Source organism: Buteo buteo, chromosome Z, assembly GCF_964188355.1.
Source record: "Buteo buteo chromosome Z, bButBut1.hap1.1, whole genome shotgun sequence".
NCBI classification, from domain to species: domain Eukaryota; kingdom Metazoa; phylum Chordata; class Aves; order Accipitriformes; family Accipitridae; genus Buteo; species Buteo buteo.
The window spans coordinates 22957797-22976675 of record NC_134204.1 but is presented as its reverse complement, the minus strand read 5'-3'; positions in this window follow the sequence as shown (position 1 = coordinate 22976675).

Sequence of the window (18879 nt, the reverse complement as noted above, 5' to 3'; positions counted from 1 at the left end):
CAGCTTCCCTTCTACATCAGCTGGGCAGTCAGCAGTTCCCCTGGCACTTAACAGTTCTCTCCATGATATTAGTCATGTTGTACCTGCTTTGCCCTTCATCCCTTGCTTCCCTGCAGTCATATTTTCTGGTTCGTTTTTCTGAAGAGTGCCTGGGACCTTGCCTCTTTGGGCATTATACCTCAGCTCTGCCTCATCTCTGGGACACTGCTGTGAGCTACCAGAGGAGCCATCTGCCCCCATGAGACAAGCCTGTGCCCACAAATGTTAAAGGCAGCTCTCACAGTTTGTACACAGACAACCCTGCATCCATATCACATTCTGAGACCCACCAGTGAACCTGCAGAGAAATGACCAACCATTCACCCAGGGGACAAAGACACAGCAGCTCCCACAAGGTATTCTCCGAACTTCAGTTACTAGCTCCTTAGGTGCTGAATTTAGTGATTTTTCATCCCTCCTTTATCTTCCCCAGTAACTAACTCCTTAAGACCTCACTTGTCAAGGTCCTGTTGCAAACTGCTCTGTAAGCATCCTCCACCTGGCCTGAACGAAGGGTTCCCATATGACTTGGGCAGCCTTAAAGACAATGTCTTGCTATCGCCACTGAAACCTCCTTTCCTGTTACCTCCTATTCCCAAGATCAAAATAAAACAAAAGCAGTTTGTTAAGGTGAGCTATAATGGCTTGACTGGAAACATCCCTGTCTCCCACTCCTTTAGCGTTACCACTGCTCAGCCTTGTCTTGGCACTGGTGGTGGGGTTGCCAAATTGACCAGTCTTCCACTACCTGTAAACTAGCTCCAAGTCTCATCTGAAATACATATGGGGGAACCCTTCATTACACCGAAGAACACCATACAAAATCTTCAATTCATTCTGTGAGTTTTCTGCACTCTGTTGTGCTGCAGTGCTAGGTACTGCAGCTGGAGACTTACAGCAGGGAGACTGCCCTGGCCTTTGGGAAAGCTTCCCACAGGAAAACCATCACCTGTTTTGTTATACCACCTGGTTCCTGTCTCAGGATACTGGACTTATGCCAGAACCAGATGATCTGCCCAGCCCAAAAACGTGCCGCCTGGCTGGGAAGGTTCCTGGCACTCCCTGATCAGCAAAAAGAAAGACAGAATGGGACAACAAGCATGAATATGGCCAGCTTTTACCATCTCACTTGCTCTTTTTCACTCTCAGAGGCACATATAGACCTCCTTGCCCTTTCCAACAACACACAAACATACACATATGTGTGCACACACTCAGTCCTCTTCAGTTCCCAGAGCAGGGAGTCATTGCTTTATACCTTCCATAACTTTCAAATGTCCCATAACTTGTCGGTGGGACAAATGTCCCATTGTCTTCCATCCAGAAAACCCTCCCACATCCCACAGACAGGCTTTGAGAGCACATTTTGGGTATGTTCTTAATTTCTGAATTCAACCAGGTAATCTTTTCATGCCATGCTTGATATATGACCTTTCATAACCATTTTGTCTCATCCATTAAAACAAGTTTCTTACAGGATTGATTGCCATGACCTTCTCTTTTCTCAGTGCCCAAATATGATGGGCATTCAAGTGTTACACAGGACCTTTTCCCATATTATTAATCTACATATTCCTCACAGCCCCCAAAATAGGGTAGGAAGAGAAACAGACAAAAACCTTATTTTGTAACACCTAATCTGTTCAACTAAGTCTTAAATGATGTGAGCTGAACAGAAGCCAACTGAAGGCTGGGCTACTGGTCCATCAAAGGATGGGCAAAACTGCCCCATGAAAAAGGAGGTGGTAGAGGAACAGAAAGTTTTGAGGTAGAGGAGGGAGGGAGAAGAAGTGCAGTATTGGAGGATGGAGACCAGCCCAAAGGATATGACAGAAATGGAGCAGAGGTGCTTGTTGGAACTTCTCAATGGTCTTTTTCAGAAGACCCCAGAAGAAGAAACTAATCTATTTTAATCCTTGTCAATCCCTTCAGATACAGTTGAATAGACTGTAAAAAATGATCCTGTATGGAGCTCAGAAAATTTAGGCCTGATCTGATCTTTTTTCTTTTTACACTCCCACATTCTCAGTGCCTCTGTTGTTAACGATGTTACCATTGGAAAGATGTAGATCAATGCAAGGGAAATTTAGCATCCATGTAGGATTCTTGTCAGGGATCTCACTAGGTTCCTCTATGAAAACTGGAAAAAAATAGATTTTAGGGTTATATTTCCTCAGATACATGTTGTGCAGCTTCTGATGTAACTCTCAAGCTCATGATGTTAATACATCAACAATATTATAAATGTCAGTGCAAGTGCTCAAAATAAGACAAAGAGCTACATCCCTCATTTGGCAGACCTTTGCTGTGCTGAACTTCTCACTTGGGAAATTGAGCTTCCTTTCAATATTTTGCTTTCAGCCAAGTATTTGTGCCTAAGATAAGAGAAAGATTCTGAGTTTGTTTCTACAGTTTTATAACATTGCTCAGAAATAAAAAAACATCTACAAATATAATATGTTTTAAGGGTTGGAAGATTTTTTATATTTATTAAGGCAACAAATATCAAATGGAAAGACATTTAAGGCTTTCTCTGGAGTGGTTTTCTCTGGAACATACATCCCAGTTCACAAACTGTGCCTTAAACTTTTGTGGACCATCAGTGAAAGCCAAACTTTCTGGAGTAAACAGCAGGAATCCATTTACCATCAATAAATGTTATAAGCATCTTGTGCACCTATACCAGCTTCCACTGAAATAACACAGCTGGGCAGCTTGGGAAAAAAAATAAATCTGTGAGTATTCATTGCCTTTACATAAGCAGGAAAAGTTGGGAATAGTATTTTCAGACCTGTTGATTCATTTTGACCACATCATTACCTGGTGTGCTCTTTATTAAATTTTGCACATTTGGAAAATTTAATTGTTTCTCTCAGTATAACCTCATGTTTACACCTGCAACCCACTTTTGAACTCTGTTGGACAAAAATCCTCTTGCAATGATAATACGTTTAATGGGAATATTTCCCTTTTTCTTCATCAACACTTATATTAAACTAATTATTGCAATGACTATAAAAGAATAAATACATTGCCAGAATAAAGGACATCTAAATTTTGTTTATACAAAAGAACATACTTAAAATGTCTTTAAATATCTGCATTAACATAGTTCTAAATATTAATGTTTATATTTTTATATTTCAGAAATTTATTTGGGGATAAGTCAGGGTCATATTATTACAGAGGTGAAGTATTCAATTTTTATTGTTCCTGAATTACTGCAGGATGAAGACTATGTGGAACTATTGCTAAAAAGCAGTATTTTTCTCATCTGCCTTTTTTTTCTTTGGTCACTTTAGAAATTACTCCAACCTAACAGAGAGCTGTCTAGAGGACTGGAGCAAGCTGAGTTCAAGTCTGTACCACAGACATGGTTCAGGTCTATACAGTTTGCAAGAGTGAGGTGCCAGCACACATCTGTGCCTGAATTTCCCTGATAAGGACACTATGGAGAGAGACCCAGGTGGATTGCTAAACTGGGCATGTAGCCACCGAAACAAAACTAGAAGTAACCAAATACCCAGTTCAAGAGCAGTATTTCTCTAACATGGAAGAGCTATGTCAGTGTGGGATGTCTGTACAAAAGAGAAGTCTAGAGCTTGAACTATCCATTGCTGAAATTTCCTGCCTTTTCTGAAGTCATTCAATGAAGATTAATCTGGAGCAGCAATTAGATTTGTCACAGGTGAAATTAGTAATTTAGAATAAGTATTCTTACCAGGATCATTTAAGAAAAGAGAGGTGAACTGCTATCAAATCTCCACCATGTTATTAACCCATGCTCCTACTCAGCAGCTTTGTAGGGTTCGACAGAATAACCTTGGGCACACACACACACATTAACTTATAGTACATCTCCAACAGGACAGAAAATAATACACTATGTTCCACTTGTGTACTAGCTAGGTCCTGTTCTCTCACTCTGGACTAGTGAGCAATACCAGAATATTCCACATTATTAAACAAACATGCTGCTACCAAAATAGTATTTTTTGTTTCAACCCAAACAGGAGCACTGCAGATCAATCATGAATGCTTTCTTTATCTCCCTGTGTTGTTGATCACTGTTCATAAGGGTATTTTATCTTGAGTAATTTCTCTGAAAGTCTCCAGAGCCTTGCTAATTTTCTTTAGCTCAGTTAATGCCAGCTTCTTTTGATAGCAGTTATTTTTTTGTGCTAAGATACCTTCCTGAAAAGCATTCCTGTAAACTCAGAAGTTCTGCTTCAAGATGGATATGATAGTGAAATCACAGATGAAATTATTATAATAGTACATTACAATTAGCAACAGATACTTTTTGCAAATATTTCACAAATAAACAATTTAATGCAAAAAATAATCTATCCTCATCCTTAATAACTGTACAGAAATTCAGGATATTAGGTCTGCAGGTTATAGGATTCACAGGTTTTCAAATAATCCTCATTATTAAAAAGCCAATAAAAAAGTTGCGTTTGACCTTATGTTAACACAGGCAATAGGCCATGTTACAATGGAGTATTCTGCAACAATGCAGCACAGTGCATTATATAATTATCTGATGTGTTTTATTTTATTGCAGCTGTGTGTTTCAGGAAGAACTGTTGAGATTAATCCAAAAAAAGCTCACTGATGGCAACAGGCATTATTATATATAATACAAAGCACAAAACACTCCCTCTACCTTACAAATCAGGAGCCCACTCACAAATGGAAGTTATTCTGATTGCAAGTAAATACATAAATATGATCACACAACAGAAAGAGTACCAAAAATGCTTAATACATACATGTCTATGTTTGGTTTCTTGTTGAAAAGCAGACTTTGTGGGACTGAAATTCGTCTCCCATTTCACTGATTATTCTCTTGCAGCTTTACAAACAAAACAGAATTGAGCCTGAATCAGGCAATCTGTTCTTCTTAAGTGTGAAAGCTATGCCTATTTGTTTCCAGGGAGCTCCCCCTGCTTTTTTTTTTTCATTAATGGCTTTGCACTGCCTGAAGCTGACTGACAGGTACTCCTGAGCACACCATTTTATCTCCATATTCCCTTCTGACTCGAATATGTGCAAAGTAAACTATCCTGATACATGTGTGAGAGGCAATGGAGAATAGAGAGACAGGCACCAGGTTTTAGTGCCACTGTCCTTTAGAGTGCTGACAGAAGTCATCTGCAACTGGACCACGCTCTGCCATCATCATTATGCTATGAGTATTTCAATTATAATTAAACTATCATCTAGAAATCAAAACATAATTTAGAGAGTAATTTCAAAACCATTTCAAGTCTCCCATTAAACACTACTTTCTCCCTTTTCTTCACCTACAGCTCAATACCTTCAGCTTCATTTCAATCAGAGCCTGAGTGGTATGTTTCATTCCTCTGAAACCTTCTCTCCATTTTGATGAATTCATTCTGAAATGCCATTTCTCTGCATCTCTGTCCTTCTTCACCTTAGCAATTCTTTCTTACAACTGGGTGTCTCAGCCTGCATACCAGGCTACAGGTTACCACTTTAGCTCTTCAGCATTAGATATGACTGTAACTAACTGTTGCATATTATAACAGTTAAAAAAACCCACAGAAACATTAGATTTTTTTCTTCATCTCTGAAGGGTAAGTAAACATATAGCATCAGGTTTGCATGGCAAGGTTTTGGTAGCAGGGGGCTACAGGGGTGAATTCTGTGAGAAGATGCCAGAAGCTGCCCCCTTGTTGGATGGAGCCAGTTCCAATCAGCTTTAAGTCAAACCCGCCACCGGCCAAGGCTGAGCCCATCAGCGAAGGTGGTAGTGCCTCTAGGATAATAGATTTAAGAAGGGGGAAAAAAACCTGAGCAACAGCAACTGCAGCCAGGAGAGAGGAGTGAGAACATGTGAGAGAAACAACCCTGCAGACCCCCAGGTCAGTGAAGAAGGAGGGGGAGGAGATGCTCCAGGCACCAGAGCAGAGATTCCCCTGCAGCCCGTGGTGAAGACTATGGTGAGGCAGGCTGTCCCCCTGCAGCCCAGGGAGGTCCACGGTGGAGCAGATCTCCACCTGCAGCCCGTGGAGGACCCCACAACGGAGCAGGTGGATGCCCAAAGGAGGCTGTTACCCCATGGGAAGTCCACGCTGGAGCAAGCTTCCTGGCAGGACTTGTGACCCCATGGGGGAACCATGCTGGAGCAGTCTGTGCCTGAAGGACTGCAGCCCGTGGAAGAGACCCACGCTGGAGCAGTCTGTGGAGAACTGCAGCCTGTGGGAAGGACCTAGTCTGGAGAAGTTTGTGAAGGACTGTCTCCCGTGGGAGGGACTCCACACTGGAGCAGAGGAAGAGTAAGGAGTCCTCCCCCAAGGAGGAAGGAGCAGCAGAGACAACGTATGATGCACTGACCACAACCTCCATTCCCCATTCCCTGTGCTGCTGGTGGGGAGGAGGTAGAGAAAATTAGGAGTAAAGTTGAGTCTGGGAAGAAGGAAGGGTTGGGGGCTAAGGTGTTTTCAAGATTTTGTTTTATTTCTTACTATTCTACTCTCATTTGATTGGTAATAAATTAGTTTGTTTTGCCTGTGACGGTAATTGCTGAGTGATCTCCCTGTCCTTATCTTGACTCACAAGCCTTTCATTGTATTTTTCTCCTCCTGTCCAGTTGAGGAGGCAGAATGATAGAGCCGCTTGGTGGGCACCTGGCATCCAGCCAAGGTCAACCCACCATGCATATATATAATATAAATATGGTTTGTTTTCATTGGGTGCACCTGTATTGCCTACTCTAAGTTATTATTATTATTACCTTAAGTTATTATATTACCTTACCAAAGGCAAGGACAATGGTCAGCTTCCTAAGGCCACAGAACCAGCCATCAAGGAGAGTTAAATGTGTGTATTTCAGGAAGAACTGTTGAGATTGATAAAAAAAAAAAAAAAAGCTCACTGATGGCAACACGCATTATTATATATAGTATAAAGTTCCTGAGATCTACTGGGATACCCAGGAATTTTGAGAGAAGCAGTGGCTCCCGTGGGTATAGCATACAAACCTGGTTAAATCCAGCTTTTCTGCAGAATTCTTACCAGGTCAAAGTTAGCACTCCTGCAGCCTTAGGAAGAGCTGAAATGCCATCTATCTGCTGTCCTACATCACTCACTTTGTAGGAAAACAGCAACTTGCACTTGCAGGAGAACATTGAGTCTTTGTTGTGTTCATTGTCTCACAAAGCTGTGTGTGGTGAGGCACCCAAATACCCCAGCTGTATTCAGAGGATGTTGGCTGAAAAACTCCAGAAAAATGCTTTTCCTCATGCTATGCCAGAGAATAAAAACAGCTGTTATCCAGCCTTAAGCAACATGCAGGAAAACAGGCATGCTTGGCCTGATGCGTACAAGTATATTTTAACGAATATGTTTTCCCTTGATTATAGCCATTTCAGACAAAAATATGCACTAAATTCTTTTTACTTTCTTCATATTCTCCAATTTCAAACATACAAATAAACGATCTTCTGAGACTCATGTTACTTTTCACCATCCGTTAATGCAAAGAACAGCTCTTTTCTAGCCTCCTGTCTAAGCCTGGGTCTGAGATGCATTTGCCTGTGTTCCAGTCCTACTGTAATGAAAGATCCATGTTTTTGTCTTATCTTTGCTGAACGCAGATACACCTCTTAACATGTCATTATAGAGCTTCAGACAATACTGCTGTATATTTCACGTAAATATATAAATTTCTAGCAAAGCTTTAAATCATGGCTTGTTGACAGTCATTTAAAAGCACACAGATTGGATATTGATAATCTGCCTAGTACTTCATCTCTGGCCCAAAGAGATGAAGAGGCTGTTTATTGAAGTATTTGCTTGGAGAGGACCTCTCACGTCATCATTTGTTGAGAGGATTTGCTAGATGATGTAGCATGCTCTCCAGCATCACACGTCTTGGGAGTCTGAAGTGAGACTGAAACTTGTGCATTTCTGTCTCTGCAGCCACGGATGATCTCAACTGACTACTAAGGGTCAGATTTTATCAATTAAATGACTGCTTATATTTTCCCTTGGGTTCAAGAAGCAAATATTTCAGACCAGCTGCTGCCATGAACGTGGTCAGCGGCAATGAATTACTCAAGCTGAAAAGAAAGCAAAACTGATTTGCATGAGTATAGCTAATATGTTCAGAATAGTTTGGTCTGGTAGAAAACTGTATCTTCAACTCCGTGAGTGAGTTTAATCAGCATTAAAATGCTTGGAAAAGAAAACCTGAAGCTCACAGTATTTCAGTCATCAGATTTTTGCAGGCTCTGCTACTGATTTAACAATAGGTATTTAATGCACACCCAATAAATTTAAAAGCAAATTAAAAACTTCATAGAACATAAAGTATAACCCCAGTTTTGTCTGTCTTGACAGATATTAACTGCTAAATTAGTAGATTTAAAATGTAAGGTTTGGTTTGAAACACAAATTGACTGAAAGTATCAGTTAGCAATTAGACTCATATCTAAAACCAAATGACTTCTTAAGGACTAAGCTAGTAGTTACTCTATTTCAAAACTTAAATATGTCTGCAATCCATTTTAACAGAAAAGTGTTGGGAAATACTTAGTTTAAGGATTATTTCAACAGGTCTTTATTTTTCTCGTTAAATTGAATGGCCTAAAAATCTCTAAAAATTAGAGAAAAGAAAATGATAACTTGAAGGTAAAAAACAAGAAGCGATTAAAAATGCATTGTTATGGAGTCAGCAAGGTATGTTAATTCCTAAAATAGACATTTTTCAAATTCAGAAACATGCCTAAAGAAATACAATGCAAATGTTTTTTGTTTCTCTTGTGCAGAAGATGAATACAATCACAAAATACCTTTAAAAAAAAAATTCTGACCAAATGAAAAATGCTGGGCAGCACATACTGCAGTGATCTGGCTTACAAACATGGGCAGTTACTGCAATCCAATATTTAACACACACTAGAAACAGACTGACTAGATAAAGAAGCTATCAGGTAATTTTACAGAGCTTTTTTGCCTCCTTTGAAAGGACAAAACTAGCATTCTGAAAGTTTGTTCTATATAATGGATGTCAGGTAGAAGTAAAAGGAAGATGACCATAAAAACAGATGAGTGGGAGAAGTGGGGTTGCAGCCTCTTACTCAATTTTCAAGAATATATTTCAGATAGAGAGTATGGAAGATGGCTAAAAATTCAAATCCCGATCCACATTTTCTGGGTTGTTTATATCCAGTGTTTTATCAATTCTATTACAGAGACAGGAGCTACCCAGTAAAATTTGCATCTGCATAGTCGTACTTCAGCAGGGTTACTTAGTAAGTTTGGTTTGGTCTGTTCCTGCTTCAAATTGACCACTGTTCCAGGCCAGTTTCTTCACATTCCTCTCTGTGTCAGTCACAGAAATAATTCACATTCTGCCTCATTTCTATTTTCTTCACATATGCCTGCCTAATGCAGTTATGTGATCCCTAATGAGGTGGAAATGTTCATGCCAACTGAAAGAGGAAACAAGACATTAGACTATGTATGAATAATGTGTGAAGAATCAGGTACAGAAAAATAATGATGTTAGAGCGCAAAAGTAATGTCGCATTCTCACATAGGTTACTATTCATTGTTCTGGCCAGCTAACAACAAAAACGGAGAGGTTCCAGGGCAACTTGATGATCCCCATTTTCAAAAGGACCTAAGTGATGTATGGGCTGAAATTCCATTTAGAAATGTGAGTTCAACATAAAAGGTATTTCAGTGTCCTTAGCTGCAGAAGCTTAATTGCACCCACATGTGCACCTGATTGGTTTCAATCACTTTCAAGACCTTAAATCTCTTTTGAAGCATGACTTGGGCTCCTAAATTACTTTGTTTCAACAGCGCCATGTAAAAGCAGCTACTGGTTTCAAGAGGATTTTGTATTCTAAGACATATAAGAGATTAAGAACAGGATTTTGAGTGTACTTCAGAGAAAGGAAATGGAATAAGGAATGCAAGGCAAAGTCATGACTTTTCAGGGATAGGGACGCTGCGAATTATTAACTTACCAGTGTCTTATAATGCAGAAATGGATAGAAGAAATACAGCAAAAGACACACACAAACAAAGTTTCACAACCTCCTCCAAAAGGGTCTATGCTCACTCATGGTACTTTGTATTCCAGGTGGTAAAGCAAGGTTTGTTCAAGTACGGAGGCAGTCAGTGAATTACCACATTAATTAGCACAAAACTGTGGGGAGGTCTACACCTAGGACTGCAGAAGTCACTCTCTTGCTGTTCAGAAAACTGAAATGTGATGAACCACAGACTTCCAGAGATGATAGTGATGACACATAATAAATTAAAAAACCCAATCCAACCCACAGTGAAATGCTAGATGTCTGGCTGCTGAAACTTATTCCTCGTAAAAATTCTCAAAAAAGGTTTAAATCAGGTAAAGTAATCTTTGGTTAAAATTAAAATTCATTACTGTCAATACCTTATTATAATGATATGTCACAAAATTCCATAAAAAACAATGAAAAAGCTATGCCATGGTGACAGTTATTAGTATCAAAAAGGACAAAGCCGGTATGCCAACTGCAGATTGAAAGATAAGTTCCTGGCATGCTGCACTTTTGTCCAGGTATATAAAACAAACTTCAGATAATGTAACAAAAAATCTCTCTTCTTACCCCAAGGCTTGACTTTTTTTTTCTTTTTTTTTCTTTAGTGGCAGCTAGCCTGTTGTCAGTAAGTCAGTCATTACTGTATTGAAGAGAGATATTGACTGCATGAATAATTTAGTCAAAATTCATTACTTTTTATCACTCCACAGCTTTGCAAGGGAGCAAAGAAATCACATCAAGACTCATGATAATTCTTGCCCTTTGGATAAAAATCAGGACTCAGACTGTGAGACTGTAAAAATTGATGTGCTTATTTACAAGTGAAATTAAAGAGTTAATATGCAATTCCTGAAAAACTGGTTTACACAATACCAAAATTTGAATTGGACAGAAATAGATGTACCCAAAGAGTTAAAGGTAAACAGCCCTGGGTAATGCTGGTAACTGCTAAAGCCTTTCACAGTTTTCCGGTCTTGCCTTTCTACAGCAATTCTATATCACTTTATGAAACTTTTGGGTATTCTCTTTTTTTAAGTCATAATCAGGAACAACTATAACCTGCAGTTCAGAATTTTCAGATCATTTGCAAGTTCAATTAACTTGAACTGCACCTACCAGCTTTCTCTGGAGATATTCAATAGTTCTAAAAATCAGATGGAAGAACAGAGGCAAACACAAACAGCAGATGCTTTTAACATGCAACTGTTTCCTTCAGAAATATCATCACAGTCTCCCTATATTTTGAGACCTTGGGGGAATCATTTTTTTTATTTCCAAGAAGGACAGGTTTGTCTTATGAATCTGCAGTTCTATGGCATATAGTATTCCTTTTTTTTCTTTTTTTTTTTTTTTAAATTAGATAAACCTGTTTCATAATACTTTTTCTTTTTTTTTCTTTTTTTCAAGTATTTACACATGTGTGTTTTTATGGTAGAGTTTATATAGGACCTATTTCTGAGTTCTTCAAAAGGATATTTTTCCATAAAATTGTGGTACACTTCTCTTGCAGAAATGCCAAGCACTGGGTCATTCAAAGACTGGTCTTTTTCCCTCAATTTTTCTTTTTCTTTCAGAAGCCATAAAAAGTTTAGATTTTTTTTTTTTACTTCTTGTTAATTTGATGATTTGCTCCTCCATAGTGCTTCAATTCCATTAGCTTTAAATTTGCTTTGCAGTAACACTTCCATTAGGATTTAAATCAGTTACTTGTCTGGATGGTTTCAGTTTTAGTTTTGAGAACCTGAAACCGAAAACTCTGCTTTATCTGGCTGTACTGGTTTTGGCTGGGATAGAGTTCATTTTCTTCAAAGTGGTTTGTATGCTACTGTATTTTGGATTTGTGACCAAAACATTGTTGATAACACACCCATATTTTAGCTATTGCTGAGCAGTGCTTACACAGAGCCAAAGCCTCTTCTGCTTCTCACCCCACCCCACCAGCAAGGAGGCTGGGGGTGCACAAGAAGTTGGGAGGGGACACAGCTGGGACAGCTGACACCAACTGACCAAAGGGTATTCCATACCGTATGACATCATGCTTAGCACTAAAGCTGCAGGGGAAAAAAGAAGTGTTTGTTTTCCTGAGTAACCATTATGGGTGATGGAACCCTACTTTCCTGGAAATGGTTAAACACCTGCCACCACTGGGCAGTTGTAGTGAATTAATTCCTTATTTTGTTTTGCTTGCATGAACAGCTTTTGCTCTAACTATTAGACTGTCTTTATCTCAACCCATGAGTTTTTCTCACTTTTACCTTTCCAATGGGGCTGAGCTGCCTATTGGGGTTAACCCACAGCACTGGCTTAGCACTTGCTGCTTCCCATGGAGTTGAAGCTAGATTTTTTTTTTGCAAAGCCTGGTACGCTGTAGAGGTGTCCTCTTATGTATGGTTGAACAAAATGCACTGACTGGTTTTCCTGTATAGTGCTGTCCAGCACTCTAAAACATATTTATTGAGAATTTTGTACAACCCTGGTTAGTTTTTGTTTGGGGATTTTAGATTGTGTTCATCCATTGCAGACCTGTGATTTTGGCTGTAAAAGTAAGTTATGATCAAGAGTTCAACTGAATCATAGTAATAACAGCCCTGATCTTTTTTAATGTATGGAAAACTATGCCTCTTGCTCCCATTTGCCTTCCATGCTTTCAGAAAGTGTCACCACCACTGCAAGTTGTATTTCCAAGTAATCCTGATAGATAGTGGAGTAATTCACATGTTAATGAAGAAAATATTCTTCAAACTAGCATACCCAAAGCACTAAAAGTCATCCACAGGGTTTTCCCTCTCCCTTCCAACTTAGATTAGGTTAAGACAGAGATAGATGGGTAGGTTTTGTTCTTCCTACCTGGTGGAGCACTGTCTTCCTCCATTTCCAAATCTCTTTTGTCACCACAACAATAAAAGTGTGTACTTAAATCACCTTCCTCAATGACAGAAATATGCATTGCTAGTTAAAAACAATTCATTTAATGAGAGCAGAACTAATGAAGCCTTGCTTCCTATGAATCATAACTCACACCCCTATGATCCCAGTAGTGCCAGTATGTCTGTACATCCTGTGCTCTCCTGTTATATTTTGTTCACCAGGAAGGTCTCAAAAACAGCCCATATTCTCAGTACCTTGAGTTCACAAAACTGTTCTGCTCCTGCTTTCTGACATTACCTGAATGCGGGCATTGCATCCTACTGTTCCTTCTTCTCTAGAGCTGTCCTTTGCAGGATTTCTTCAGACTCTCGCCCCGTGTCATTTGGCATGTCTTGAAGCAACTGAGGAGAACATGAGACAGGCCAAGCCGCAACATCACAATTTCACAGATGACTTAGCTGGCGGATCAGGAGCAGCTGGCTGATTTTGGACATGGGTAAAAGAAATGTACTGCTGGCAGAAAAAGGGAGGAAAGGGCAAAGCCCACCCAGTTTCTTCTCATTTTGTATCCATCAGTGAAGTTGAATGCAAAATCTGCAACAGAGATTATAACTGAAGGGACAATTAATATGAAAACAGGTAAACAAATAAACACTATAAGAAAGAGTGGGAGAGAGAAAGAAGGAAAACTTGTATCTTCTTATGCTGGGGAAACTCATCCAGCCAGAGTATTCTAGAGTCGTCATATGCCTGCCCAAACCTTAAATGACTAAATAAGCTTACAGGTTCCACTGTGGACAGCATGTGCCCTCATGTTGTTAAGTCAGTCTATTCAGCTTGGAAATACTAAGGATTATCTTGGAGATATATAGATAAAGATTTAGGTATAGATTTGTATAGTAGATTGTGTGTACAGCAAAGCATTGTTCTCTTTAATCTCTGAGCTGGGTGATGGATGAGTGCATGGAAACCACTGCAGTGCGGTACCCTCTGTGGGCTAACAAATGCTGCCAGCAATCAGACATAGTTTAAGATTGTTCAGTGGTATAGACACAGTACCAAAATATTGTATTGTTTCTTTACTGCTGTAAAACCACAGGCCAGGTGGCAACTGATCAGTTCTGATTTTTAAGATGAATAACTCTAACTCCTATAGAAATGAGTTGGTTTGCATTGAAAAAAACTCTGGCAGAATAAAACTCCAGCTACTTAATAGAGTTAACCACTAATATCCAACTATTCAATGGCATTTTGTTCTTTTTCTGTACTCTTAGTCTGGAAACCTGGTTTTAAACTTTCTGCCATGAAAGGAAAGGAGATGCTGCATCGTGGTATTTCCATGGTAACCACCATCAGCCCAGCAGCAGGACAAGGTTTGTATTTGGAAGCAAATGCACAGGCCTTGACTTGGTCTGCCGTCAGTGAAGTTTCACAGACTAAACAAAGTGATTGATTACACAAGCTGCCTAGGCAAAAAAAAACCCAAACCTCAAAGCCCCCCAAAACCCCAAACCAAAAAAAAAAGAAAAAAAAACAACCCCAAAACAACCTAGAAAGAAGTATTCTTTTTCTAGTGTTAAATATTTGGGAGAAAGACACTGCGATTTGACGGCAGCTTAGAAACAGGGACAACATGCTCTTTGGATCCTTATGAGAAGCAGCCTCAGTCCTGGTGCCTTTCAAAGGGGGGATTAAAAATCATTCTTTAGGCAATAGATTATGGTAATATTTCTCTTTCATCTTCTCTCTCTGTATCATTCACTTATTGCTCTATGTTACAATGACATCTTGGCAGATGAGTTCACATACATTTATTAAATTCTCTATTTCTTTACTTCATTAAAAATGATTTGCAATGTAAAGCAGAAAATTGTTCATCTGCCTTCTCAAATAGAGTCCATGTGCAAATTTCCTATTCATCTCTTCTTTATTCAGTATTGAATCAGCAGTGTTGTTTCGGCATTAGAGGATTTTCTTTCTTTCTGTGCTTGTTAAGGCGACTGGCTGTACTCCATATTGCCTTTGAAATGTATATTATTTTTATAAGTCATTCTTTCCTGTTACAGGAACTGCGTAGTACTTTATAGACAAAAGACAAATGGCTAAGTTCATCTACAGAAATAATAGGAATTGCAAACCATCCTGTCCTATGTTGCTAAAGACTTATATCCAGAGAAGACAGGAAAAGTGGATATTGTTTTATCTCTACTTGCCCTCAAAAACTCAGTAGGAACAGTTTCCATTTTCCTAGAGGTTTATAGGAATTCATTTAGTTGTTACTAGAAACATACAGAGACAAACATGTAACTGTATACCCAGGGCTCTTAAAAGGTTCTTACAAAGTTTTTCCTAGGCTTTCTTAGTGTTCACAATTTTAAGCACAAGGAATTAACTTAAATCCCATAAAACCTATGCTAAGTGTTAGAAATATTTTAAATGACTGCAATCTGGCTAGACTTAGAGTTGTTTACATGATCAAAAATATGGGGGACGCAAGGTGAAAGGAAAATACATCAAAAACTGCTTGGCTGATTGGGAGGGTGGTATTGGAAGGGGACTCATGACTTATAGACAGAAACATCTGTAGTGCCTAGTGATACATCATCTGAATGGTTAAATGAAGAGTTTGGTTCATCTTTCATTTTGGTTCCTTCAAATACCTCCATCTGCTCTGCCAGTCAACAGAGATTACTGCAGAAGGGAGAATGCATTACGTTTGTCTGGTTCCTACCAGAGTAAATCCAGGTGTAAGGGCCTTCCTAGCAGAAAGTCTGTGGGAAGGAGAAGAGGACACAGTGCAAGGTCGCACACCAACAGCTCATTCCTAGGCAGGTTCTGGATACATCTGACTTACTCTTGAATGTACAAAATGGCTTACACTTACTTTTCTGTCCAGAATTTCTTGATGGTAGAGTAACTGGAAACATGGCAGTCCCACCCTTTCCTTACATGTTTTTGAAACAGCAATGAATGGCTCATAGGTAAAATATAATCTACCTTTTATTTCTCCATCAAATCAACAAGCTTCAAGAACCTAGCCACTTTAATAAAACATTTCTATATTTACAAACTATGGTTTCGGTTTTATTGGGTTATTTTCTTTCTTTTTTTTTTTTTTTTTAAGTTACTATCATTAAGAACCCAGCCTGTACAGAGGCTCAAAAGATCAACAATTTCAGAAGAACTTGCAGGTCTTTCTAGGGGTTACCCAAAGTCACTGTCTAAACATATTATGTCCTTTGGGGTTGGCACTGTCAGCAGTTATCCACACAGCACAGGGCTGAAATGCTGACTACTGTTGTAAATCCTTTCCCTGTTTTACAACTATTGGTGGGAGCTACTGAAGAAGGACTCCCACTTATTTAAAAGTTGACATTTCTTATGGAAAAAGCTGCAGCCAAACAGAAGAGGCAGAGACTTATTAACTGTTTAGAGCTGTGGCTCCTACAAACTCTCTTCAAACTCTCTCAAGAAAGAGTTTCATTTCCACTCTCAAAACAGGTAAGCTTTTTCTTATTCATCATTTCCTTTTGGATTTTGGTACTTGTTAATGAGGGCTGAGATTTTTCAAACAGACTTTTAAAATGTCAGTTCCTCTTTAATTTCAATAGCATCTGGGTATTCAAATCCCCCAATGCTCTTTAAAAAGACTGCCTTGGATGTAAGAATACTAGAAATGCTGGCAAAAATACTCCTTATATGTTTTTCTGCTACAGAAATGACAGTTGTAGTTGCTTTAAATAAATTACCACCCACAAGCTTTTAATTGTTTTATTGTTGTTGTTTCTGTAATTCATTGTTGTTCAAAAATATCTACCCACCACAGCATTGCTTATAGAGGCCAAGCTGATGATTTCAGGCTTCAAGCACATAGTCTGTATCACTTGTTAAACTCCTGCCTGCACCTTTCACAAGGTACAAGACCAGTTTCCTCTCTATAATGAGAACAAATAGACAACTCACACTGAGAATTGCTTTGTTCTCTCTTCTTTTTTTTTTTTTTTTTATGCCTCCCAAATGTGGAAAAAAAATCTTTTCTTTAAAAAAATAAATAGAAGTGTTCTGTTTAAAACAATAAATGGAAGCAAGAAAAAAGCTCCTGATCCCTGGTGACATGAAGTAATTTGCAATTTAGATGCAAGTTTTTCAAAAGGATTACATATTTTATTTTACTATAATAGATCAGAGACCTATTTTAAGATGTGGTCCATTTACATTTGATTAAAAATACAGCACTTATCTATAAAATAAAATGCAACCCAACCTATGCCTGGCTCACATACACATTATGAGAATTTTTCTCTTTCCCCATCTTTTGCAGCTTCTGAAATGCCTGTTTGTACCTGTAGCATTTCAGTGTGCCCTGAGGATCAAAAATAAATCTGGGAGGAGGATAGGCCAAAGCAAGGGCTACAGCACATCCCAAAGGCACAGCTGCAGCTTCCAACCAAGTGGGTCCCAATTTCCAGCTGTTCCCACCTTGCACAGGAGGAAAGTCTCTTGAAACAAGTCCCAGGGGTTTATTGCAAGCTCCTATTTGAAACAGCTCTGATGCTTCCTGCCAAAACGTACAGAAATAGAGACTACTACATACAGCACTTAGAGTAGGAAAAAAAGAAATCAGTGACATAGGATTACAAACTGAAGATCCAATTTCTAACATAGCCTAGATAAAACAAACTTGTTCTTTACTCCCTTCTCCTTGTCTTTTTTGCAGCAAAGACGCAGGTGGTTATGGCTATCCTTCCCTCAGCTGGAGCAGTCCACATCACTACTACATTACCAAAGGTGTTATCTAATTCATAGTATTAAGGCAAAAGAAACTGTTATTCACTGGTACTTCTAGCAGAAATAATAGCTAAAGCCTATGGCAGCTGAATTTCTGATTCTCTCTCCAATGCTTCCCTAAATAGTTACAGCAGATGAAGTACACTAGAAAATCACTCTGGAGTTCTGTATTTGGGGGGTTGTCCAAACACATTTTTTTTTTTTTCATAAATACCTTATTCACTGAAAACCAGACTCTTGAGAACTAGAAACATTTCAAATAAGCTACACAGTTGAGACCTTTTTTATCAAACATTTTTTCATCATAAAATGATGTTTGTTTAGAAAATTGTTAACCCTTAGTTTTAATGATATTTCAATGTTATTATTATATTTATTACCCCACATTCATTGGGGTTGGATGGGAGCCCGGAATCCTATCATGTCACTGACCAAAATGGGAAACCCTATAGCAGTCATTCAGACAGGTTTAAGTGCAGTGCTCATTAGTGTTATTCCATAAAATAAGTTATTTGCTGCAGAATGCTGAACAACCTAAAAACCACATCCCAGAGTTACTGAGCTGAGTCTGTGAGATGGAGTGGTTCCTTCATTGAAACAGAACAATGGAGACATCCAATGGACCCTCATGTTTATTACAGCTGATTATTTCTTCTTATCATTGCTTATGCTCATTCCACATGATATTTAACTGTACCTCCTAATCACACCCATGTGCTACGTCTTCGGGCACCACCCACCTTACCTGTAGGCACTGCTCTCCACACCAGAAAGCACTGGGATTCCTGACACACTGTCATCAGGTTTTCTGCGTTTCAGTGCATCCTGGAGTTTTCACACTTCATTGCATACTATAAGGTCCATCCATATTAGAAAAAAAGGTCTTTCTTTCCAACTTGCTATGTGGTGTTCCTTTGCATGTGACTGGATTTTAGGGTTCAGTTACACCATGGCTTATTATTTCCTCTCCTAAATGCCATCTGCTACTGTCTCTTTCCAACCTGCTACAATTATTTTTACAGATTACATTTTTTTAATCTACTAATATGCTTTCCACAGAAATACTTATAGAGATCAAATGTTTCCTTTGTGTACTGAAACTTGACACATTTACTTC